The sequence below is a fragment of the Melopsittacus undulatus genome, unplaced genomic scaffold (assembly GCF_012275295.1).
Source record: "Melopsittacus undulatus isolate bMelUnd1 unplaced genomic scaffold, bMelUnd1.mat.Z mat_scaffold_952_arrow_ctg1, whole genome shotgun sequence".
Taxonomy (NCBI): Eukaryota; Metazoa; Chordata; class Aves; order Psittaciformes; family Psittaculidae; genus Melopsittacus; species Melopsittacus undulatus.
This window is the reverse complement of record NW_022994727.1, coordinates 1-10,431: the sequence shown is the minus strand read 5'-3', so window position 1 is coordinate 10,431 and position 10,431 is coordinate 1. Positions and strand designations below refer to the sequence as shown.

At 37.2% G+C, this 10,431-nt stretch overlaps 1 pseudogene; it reads right to left on the bottom strand.

Moving 5' to 3' along the window:
* Positions 1–4,229: 4,229 nt before the first annotated feature.
* Positions 4,230–10,219, bottom strand: LOC117438960 (cyclin-dependent kinase 7-like; annotated as a pseudogene).
* Positions 10,220–10,431: the final 212 nt, after the last annotated feature.

Sequence of the window (10,431 nt, the reverse complement as noted above, 5' to 3'; positions counted from 1 at the left end):
ACCTACTTTCCTAACCAGAGCAGTCTTAGCGTTCATTTGCTTCTTCCTTTAAGAAAGTGCAGAATGTCTTCCTGAATCCAATTTACATTCCGCCATTTGTTAGAATAACATGCTTTGTTTCTTTGTCTCACACCCTCCTTTTTTTTGTTTGTTTTTTTGTTTTAAGTGATGTAAAGTTGTTTCCACCTCAGTAGATGTCTTAGGAAAAAAAATCCCACAGGGGTGGGAAACCATAATAGCCCGTGTTTAATGGGCAGTAACCAAACCCATTACAGGAATTAACAGAATTGGGTATTTCTCCTAACAAATAGATTTCCTAAGCATCATAAGACATACTTTTTTTCCATATTAGCTCTGTTAGAATACAGAACTAAGTCATTCTCACTCTAAAGCATTTATTCTAAACCATAAATCATTAGAGGGCTTCAGCTGGTGTTGGTGCCCATGGGTGTACTGCATTCAGGAATTTTTGTTCTGAAACACCACAGGTATCACATTTTCTCTGAGCATGTAGCAAGGTTACCTTGATCTATACTCCATCTGTTCTTTTCCTTTTTAAACTTGGAAGTGCATTTTCTTGCTCCTTCAAACTTGTCCAGGACAGTTGGTCTTGGTACTTGTGATTTTCCTGGTGTTGGTCCTGGTCGGTTAGAGAAATACTTTTGTTTCAATGCCTTAATGATATGGAAGAAAACCAACAAAGTAGTTAAGTATCAGAGCACCATTTATAAAGATGTTACAATGAAGTAAAAGCACTTGCAATAGGATTTCAAACATCCTTGGATACTTTTATGTAAAGGTCACCTGGGACAAACCAAGATTTTGTAATCCTCAATGACTGCCCTTCACACTTTGACTTGTAAGCCAAAACATAATTACTTTTGACTAGTACTCTCAGAAATCCTAACAAAACTCTAGACAACACTGCAGGTGGTTTTCTACAAACGCTAATTTCTAGCTCTGAAGAGCTCACATTCTGATAGACAGATGAGACAAGAGGATAAAGAAGTAGTAATAAGAAAGATTAGAATATATCCAAGTCTTGATCTGACCCAGGATCTGGACATCAGCTATTCTGATAGCTTTTAAGATAGGTCTTTCCCAAACTTTAACGTGGCTATTTCTCATTGTAATTTCTGAGAAAAAAACTTCATTTGAATTACATTGTAAGATAAAACAAGTGAGCAGGGTTAATTTTTATGTACTGGAATTACAACCCTATTTTAAAATTTTCAAAATTCCCAGAGCTTCCATAGATGGTGGTTAAGGAAAAGAGGCTGAACTCTCTCTTAGTTCATCATTACTTTTGCTAATGTACCACTACCTGGCATTCAATGGCGCTATAAATTAAGCTAATACAGTAAAGTGCAGGTTGTTTCCTGCCTTAAAACTGTGGTGCTGTCAATAAAAATGCTAGACTAGAAAAATAATGTATATTTAATATTCAAGTTACTATCCTGCTATATGATCCTATAAATTACTTCATATGTACGAACTAGTACAGAGATGTCCCAGGCATAGCAGAACTAACCAGCTGGAAATTTATACTGAAAGTTCCTGAAGATGGTGACCAAAAAAAATGAAGGTGCTAAGAAAAAGTCTTCTAATAAAAGATACATGCACTAATGTCCTGGATTTGGATCTGCCTTGCTTAACAAGCAACAAGGGAATCTGCCATTCAGGCACCAACTCTTTCTCGCATGCTTCCCTAACAGTACAAGGTGATGGAATAGTTTTGGAACTGCTGTATCTCCCTCATAGCAGAATACAATATTCTGCACAAGAACATTCTGCAAGGTTTTAATTCAAAATCCTTCATTTTAGTCCCATAAGGGAGTATGAATCAAGATCAGCTTCACCCAAGTGTATTGGAAAGGATATTCAGATCATAGCTCTGGCTTAAACCACCACAGAATTTAATGTTAAAAAAGAATCCCAAAAAAAGTTTAAATGAAATTGAAAAGGAGACTGGATGAAGTAAAGATTAAAACCTTTCAAACCACAGGGAACAAGACATGCTATGTTAACCTAAAGTTTTCAAGCTTTAGGTGGCTGAATTTTGAATGTCAGATACTAAAAACTGTCTGAATGCATACAAATTTTAGTTGTCTACCTTTGCTTATATTGGAACATGCTATTGTATTGAACATGCTATGTATTGGAACATGCTATGTATTGAACAGGGATGGGTCAACCGCAGTATTCAGGCTCTCAGAGTCTTTCTATACCAAAATATGTTTCTAGTTTTCATAGACAAAACTATATGACATTACATTTCAAACTGGCTTCTAGCTTCAAAGTACATTTATATCCAGTATTAATGGTAGTTAACAAACATTAGGATATAATCAAATGTACTATACCTGGTAGCTGTAAGCCTGTGCAAGGATTGAATGTGAATAAGCCTTGCAAAAGATTAAGCAAATCATCACCAGCTGCACTGAAGATATGGTGAAAGGTGGCTATCCAGGAAAAGACTTAATGTGACATAATCTGGAAGACTTGTCATCCCCTAGAAAGGTGTATGAAATAGAACATATGTTTTTTGAAGTTAGCACAGAGAACTGCTGTCTTTCATCAGAAACAACTCTTTCAAAACACATGCTAAATTTCTTTGTCAATTAAATAAAACTAATTTAAAGACCGTAGGTCCTGAAGACTTTTTTTTTTTTTAAAAAAAGTAACTGTTACAACTGTTTCAAAACATTCCCTTTCTAAGTGCTTTCCCTTTCCTGCTTTAGAATGGACCAGTCCAAAAGGAAAACCGCAGACATATTATGTAAAACTTTTTGTGTGTGTGTGAACTCTGACAATGGTAAAGAGCAAGATTCACAAAAGAGCAGTCTGCCATTTTCTTCAAGTTAATAAAACACTGTCTCCTCCTCCAAGTTAGCTGATCATACAAAAGCATTTTGAAAGGCACAACAGAAACTTTTTGTCTTTTTATCTGCCGAAGTGGATAGAGAGGGAAAGAAAATAGCCAAAGCAGGTAAGCAGCAGATGAACTCATGCTTTATTCTCCTGTAGGTATGAAATCATCCCATCATATTCGAATTATATCATAAAAATTATCAGGTAGCAGACATTATCTAAACATATATTTTTAATATTTTAAATATTTTAAATCTCCAGTCACCACACTTCATTAAGCTTACCCCAGCAAAATACAATATTAACACTGAAGTGGAAAATGTGCTCAATTACAATCCTGACAATAAGCTTTCAATTCTTGAAGGCATGGGTTTGCAAATTAATTTGGGAATGCATCATCTCTGTCATGCTAGTATCTCTACTCTCCCCCACCTATATCTTAATTCTTCAAGCAAGCAGACCTGTCACTGCAAAAATCTTCATGCCTTTCATTTAGAATCTCAATGCAGTAACAGAATTGTGTTGGGCTACATGCCTTACGCAGTATTCCTCCATAGCTCCATCTGGTGATTGCTTACTATAGCATTCGAGCACCATTTACGCAAGGAAAGTGGCATAGAGAAGGAGCAAGGTGGGATAGGATACTTGTTAAAGTCCAGAGGTGCTTCCACAACTCATTACAAAAAGGATGGTCTGCTCAGGGAGTTTCTGTAGCCCCTGGTGCCCATCAGCTGGTCCAAGCTGCACATCTGAAGAAGCCATGCCTGCTTCCTGTCAGTCTGCCTATAACCATGGTTAGGTTAGGTCATTGTGTGCCCTGACACTATGTTTGACCTGCTTACAAATTTATTTGCCATCTCAGAGATAGCTGTACTACTAATTTGTGTTAGTTCAGTACCATTACTCTGAGATAAACTCTTTTCCCTAAGGCTGTTGGTCTGGTGTTTCTTACTATACCCCAAATCTCTAACTTATCTAGGCCAAACTAAGACCCTAAAAATTGTTCCTACTTCTGAAGCAATAAAGGCTTTCAGGTTAAAGCAGACTAATTAATCTAGCATCTCAAAAACATAAAGCAGCAACAATAATTTCATACCAATATCCACGGGAAACTGGATAAATATAGAAAGGTACCAAGACGTTCCATTACTGTTGCTTAACGCTAACAACACTGCTATACTGACCAAAGATCTGCCAAGAGAGACAATAAATCTCAGCTGCTATACTACTTTGTGAGATCAGGCAGCTGCATTCTGAAATCTACTTGAGTATTCTGGTACACTCCTTAATTTTTGAAAGCTAAACCAGAGAGTTATCAGTGAAACTAAATGGTCAGTCTGATAAACAAAAGAACTTACAGGCCACAGGTTTCTGTTGGAGTGCCTAGTGTTTCAAATATCTTTTGTTAGCTGGTCAAGATCAGAGTCTCCAGGTAAAAAGGGAACCTAAAAGAGGCAACAACATTTGACTGAATTAATTTCTGAATTTCAGTTTCTAGAGAACACTGTGAGCTATGCCTCATAATTGCAGGGAAAACATCTTTGTGTATCAGCTGCCCAAGAGATACACAGTATTTGAGGTTTTCTAATGATGTCCAATAGATTCTGAAAGCTTTTGCAATGCAGTTTTGACAGCACTGACTTGGCAGCAGAAAGTTAACTGTAAATTAACCACCAGCATATTTATGTTAAGTACTAAACCACAGGAAAGGTTTCACATCGCATTTGCCAGCTTAAAGTTGATTGGTCACAGTGATCTTTTCATAATGTGCTCCCTGAAATAAGGTTTTATATATATAAAACATTTAAAGTGAATTGTAGCTAGATTACACAAGCAGCAGTAGACTGATGGAATGAAGGAAGTAGTGACCCACTATGAACAGAAGCTGCCTAATCAGTGTCATAACTCATTTAAACTAAGCAGAAGACAGAAAGGGGTTACTTGCCCTGTTCAACTTGTACCTTGCATATCAGGTACCCATGCCAAGAAAAAGGGACTTTGGAGTCAAAGCAAAATTATGAAGCAATTATAGTCGTAAGAACAGAGATTTTCCAATGAACTGTGATGCTTATGGAACCTTAGTCTATTCCAAACCTTCACTTTTCTTACTGCTGGCCAAGTTTTTGGAAGCTTTTTTCTCCCTCCTTTTCTTCCTTTCCAAAACTGCCTATCTGCCTTTGCCTGCTGCTGCTGAGCAGGAGAGGAGCCCCACACCAAGTTGTAATGCACTGAACAGCAAATTCATAATGCTTACACTTTAAGACTTACCCTAAGAAGCAGTTCAGCTAAAATCAGCCAACACCCACATATCGACACCAACACCATACATTCTAGCACAAACAATAATTCTGGGGATCGGTACCACCTGAAAACACATTTTGGAGAAAACTCACAAAGGGAATCATTTGTATATTTGTATGCAGACCGGCTTTTTAGAGGCATATCTTAAATAAGTATGCCATAAACAATTAATAAATATTTAATCCGGGTCAAGCTTTTGCTTGTAATAGGGATGTGAATATCTACAAAAGAGTATTCTAAGTGTCAAGAGTAACAAAAAGTAACAGCTGTCTTTCCAAAAGCCAGGCTCACAGGAGATACATATGGTTTCCACATGTTTCAAAGAGGTTATCACACACCAGAACAACTCCCTGGATGCATGCTCCAGCTGTTCTTACAGAGACTCTGCTAACAACGCTTCTTACATGTCCTTGAGAGGCTCTTGCCACTACAGCACCATCCACATGAGCTGGATGTCAAACTTTCAAGTTGTTGATTTGGCATGGTACATTTCAAGAGACACTGCAAAACAGTTACCCAATCACTATGTATTAAAAAAATAGTGTCTTACCTTGTTACTACCTGGTGTGTATAAACTCTGTTTGGGCTTCCAAAAGATTTTGCCAAGCCAAAATCAGCCAATTTTTAAACCCCATTTTCATCTAACAACAAATTATTTGGTTTTAAGATCCTGTCAGTACAGAAAGCAAAGAATTACTTCTGTCAGTGTTGATAAAAAACAGGACATATAATGAACCTCATGGCAAGCGTGCTATCACAGTATTCTAATATACAGGCTTCTGATTCTATTGTAAGTCTACATATGAAGAAAAAAACCCCTAAAAAACCACCCACCAACCCTGGAAATCGAATATTTAATTCATACACAAAAAAACATAGTGAAACACACTGTCCTGGTTCAGTGGAAGCAGTAATTTCTCTCCTTCTTTAGTAGCTACTGCAGTGCTGGGTTTCTGACCTCCAACCCTTGAAACAATACTGATAGCATGGATGTTTTTAGTATGTCTACTCTAAACTAAGGACTTCCTGGGTCCTCATGCTCTGCCAGGGAAGAAAGTTGGGAGAGAACAGAGACAGACACCTGACCCAAACTAACCAAAGGGGTATTCCACACCACAGCATGTCATGCCCGTATATAAACTGGGGGCAGCTATCCGGAAGGGCTAGATTGCAGCGAGCGGCTGCATGTTCTGAGTTACCAGCTTGGGCTTAAGCAGTACACACCCCCATTTGAATATTATCATATCTAAACTGCAGAATTGTTGGATTCTTTAAAAACAAGACAAATCACAACAGAGCAATGTCTCCCCAATAGGTTTTAGCTTTGCTGAAGTAACAGCAGTTCTATCTTGACTGCATAGTTGCCAAACGTATAACAGAAAGACCTTACAAGTATTTCAATTAACTGTAGGCATCATGGAAAGTGATACAATTTAATGCAGTATTAGTGTCCTGTGGGTTGACCTCTGGCCAGCAAAGGTGCACCCACACAGCCATTTTATAACACTATCCTGATTTCTTCTCGCCTCTGCCCCAGCAGCACAGGGGAGAGAAACATGAGCAACAAAAGTGAGAAAACTCTGGGAGCATTATGGCATTTTAACAGGTAATGGAGAGAGGAAAAAAAGCAACAAGGCAAGCAAGCAATGCAACAGAAATTACTGACCACCTTCCACAGCAGACAGTACCCGGCAGTCCATGAACAACAGCCACCATGGAAACCCCAACAACCCATTCTTCCTCTAGCCCAGTCTTTATTGCTGAGTGCAGCATTGCAATAGCATGCAGTATCCCTCTGCCCAGCTTGGGTCAGCCATCCCAGCTCTGTGTCCTCCCCAGCTCTTGCCAACCCCCAGCCTCCTTGCTGAAAAGCAAGGAAGCCCTGGCAGCACCCAAGCACTGTTCAGCACTGTTCAGGTATAGACAAACATTAGTGTATTACCAGAACCATTTCAAGCAAAAGCAAAAAAAAAAAAAAATGCAAACGAACAACACATACTCCACATCTTACAGGCTGTTTTGAAAGTTCAGTCCATCCCAGCCAGACTCAATTCAGTGCTCACCAAAATCACATTTAACTTGAGGCACTTCTATATAAATATCTAAATAACTAAATCAATAGTTCTTACACTTCTGGTACTGCACTCTCTCTCCAGCTGGCATGCACACCTACAGACTAACAGTGTCCAAACTTCAAAACTATCTTCATTAGAATTCAGACTCAAATTCCATCAAATGTGACTTTTGTTACAGCAACCCAGGCTGTCAATTTAGTACATGCTTACCCTGTGCAGAATCCAGTGCTGATGCAAATATTCTAATCCTTGAAGGGTCATCAGCATATATGCCTTGATATGAGACTGTGTCAACACAATACTAGTATCCTTTATAATAACCTGTAAAGTGTTAGATTGATAGTAAGGCTTACCATGCAAGATAACTTATTTCCATTCTTCCAGATCAAAAGTTTTTCATCCTTTAAGATCAAATTTAAATTAGCAATCATGTATTTTCTACCATTCTCACCTTTTTTTTTTTTTTCCAGGAAAATGTCTATTCTGGAGATCAGAAATTGAAATGGGGTGTCCCAGACATCCTACATGAACTTTGCATAATAGGCAAATGAGAAAATTGGGGGAAACGCAAGTATATTAATTTATCTCAGTTCCAGTTTGATACCCAAAGCTTTACAAGACAAAGATGTACACATAAAAGTTCTAAAATGTGTTAGTGAAGTTGAAAATTATGTTCCCACTTACTCCTTTCTTTATGCAACCTACGTATCTGGTCTTTGTGAATGCTTTGTGAATGGTTTCCTCTTCTATTTCCAAGAATATAGGAAGTATGATCACTTTACTGTATTTTAAACAAATTACTTAAATTTTCTACATTCTCTGCTTTTTTAAACATGAAAATTCTATGTAAACATCCTGTTTGAAAGTATTTTCTATATTAGACCCAAAACATACTTGTTAATATTACAGTCCAGTTCAGTAATAGCATTTCCTAAGTTTTAAATTGTTGGAGGCTTATAAAATAGCTAAGACCAAACAAATTTTCATGTATGCAGCACATGCCCAATCACAACACAGGCTACAGTCCAAAATGGTGGCCTGAGTGATACAACATTACAGTTAAATGCTCCACATACCATTATGTAGTACAGAAGTATTTTATTGCTCTTTGTTCACTATCACCTTCTTCAGCTCTAAATGTTTGCATAGCTACTAAGTCAACAGAATGAATCCTCTAAAAAGCCTACTCACTATCTTTCCATTAGCAAAAACATGATCTAACCTTTTCAGTCTTGCATACAAATAGCTTTCAGCTAGCCTGTCATGTTTTCTTTTAACATTTAAATGTAACCCCTAGCTCTTAACAGCATGTGTAATAATCCTGCTTAACAACTACACTAATTTCAGTCCAGAGTAGGTATAATGTGGTGCATATACAGATCTGACATGAACTGCTATCTAGGACAGTTTCCAAAACAAAAAATCTTGCCTCATTACTATCTCATATATAAAGACTTCCACAAAACCAAACTGACTTAAGGCCTTGGAGAATGAAGATACTGACTTGCAAGTAACTTAGCATCGTTACATTTTTAAGAATGGATCAGGTGCATGTGACTTTAGCACCAGCTCATCACTTGGTGCACTTTAGTATTGCACTTATTTGACCAATGTTTGATGATACTGTGCTTAGCACTGCACTCTGAGAGCCTTATCTATGGATTGAGGTACTAAAAACTAACATAGTAAACATCTGTTTCCTGAGATCACACTGACAAATATTTAACATAATGGCATTATCAGCTGAGAAATCACAAAAATTGTGAATTGTTCAAACTGCTTTTTAAGACATGATCTTAACCACTAGCATGTAAAGTCACCTTTCTCATATGGCAAATCTTCTTGAAAACAGTAAATCTTCTTGAAACAGTATTAAAAAAGAAAAAAAAACAACTTTGAAAATATGGAAATAAAGTCTTTTAAAATCTTACCTCTAGATCCGTTTCCATAAAATCAAATACAAACTATATTGGACTTGTGTCCAAACGCATCTTGAAGCTGTAAAACCAAACACATTATGATGAAGCTACTCTTTTGTACTTCCAGTTTTCTAATTTATGCACCACGTATCTGCATGTGGATTTTCAGCTTGCTGAACTAGTTTTAATTTCTCAACTTGCAATACAAAAATTCTTACTCAGTTTAGCTTCTTTCATTCAGTCTCACATTATTAAAAAAAAAAAACAAAAAAACTTCACCATGTCAGCTACAACAGGCAATCTAACCTTGTCCTCTCCCCAGACTTTGCTGTTCTACAAAACTCCCACCCTTTTGGTGAGACCAGACTAAGTTTTCCTATGGATTCACTCTGTGTATCTGCTTCCTGTAAGCATGCAGCGCTTAGAAATTTCAAAGTAGCTTTAGCTGCAGCTATCTGCAGCTGGAAGTCAATCAAATTCAACTGAAAGGTACAGGTTTTCTCTTCCAGTAGAGGTTTAGATACCAGCACAAAAACCTAATAAGCCAATGAATCCCACTTTACCACTGCTTACGAAAGCCTGCTTTAGGCTGTCACCAGTTCCATATGGAGCAAACAATCGGCTAATTCAGCACTGTACTCACCTGTGTCTATCAAGAGATATTGCAAAATCAGGTACTTTAAATTTCCACAGTTCTTGACAACCATTAATTTTCACACACAGCCCCATGCTGAAAAGTAATAGGATTTCAAAGCAAACTACTTTGTCCTTGTTACCAAACAGTTGGATTTTGTTTTGTTTTTTTTTTTTGTTTGTTTTTTTTTTTTTGCTATGAAACAAATGGTTTATTGCCCATTTTGGGCTAGAAAAATAGCTCAAATAAAATTAATAACATGTCATGACCCAAACTAATTCTAAATTTCAGTCTGAGTCTGTACCAAAATTATTCGACGACTGATTCTAGAAATAGCATTAATTTTACTTACACCATAATATTTGGATGACTTAGCTCCTGTAACAATTTTATCTCCCTGAGGGCTGTTCTGTTGATTCCTACATTGAAGAGAAAAAAAAGAAAAAGAAAGAAAGAAGAAACCCCAAAGATGAGAGACAGAACAAAATTTCAAAATTTGCATTAGCTCCAAGGAAATCTCCCACTCTGTTTAATCATGGACTATTAAATAACTTCCAGACCACTCAACAATTTGTTAAACAACAATATTGCCATAGATGAGATTTCTGCAGAATAAAAGTGATGTACACTT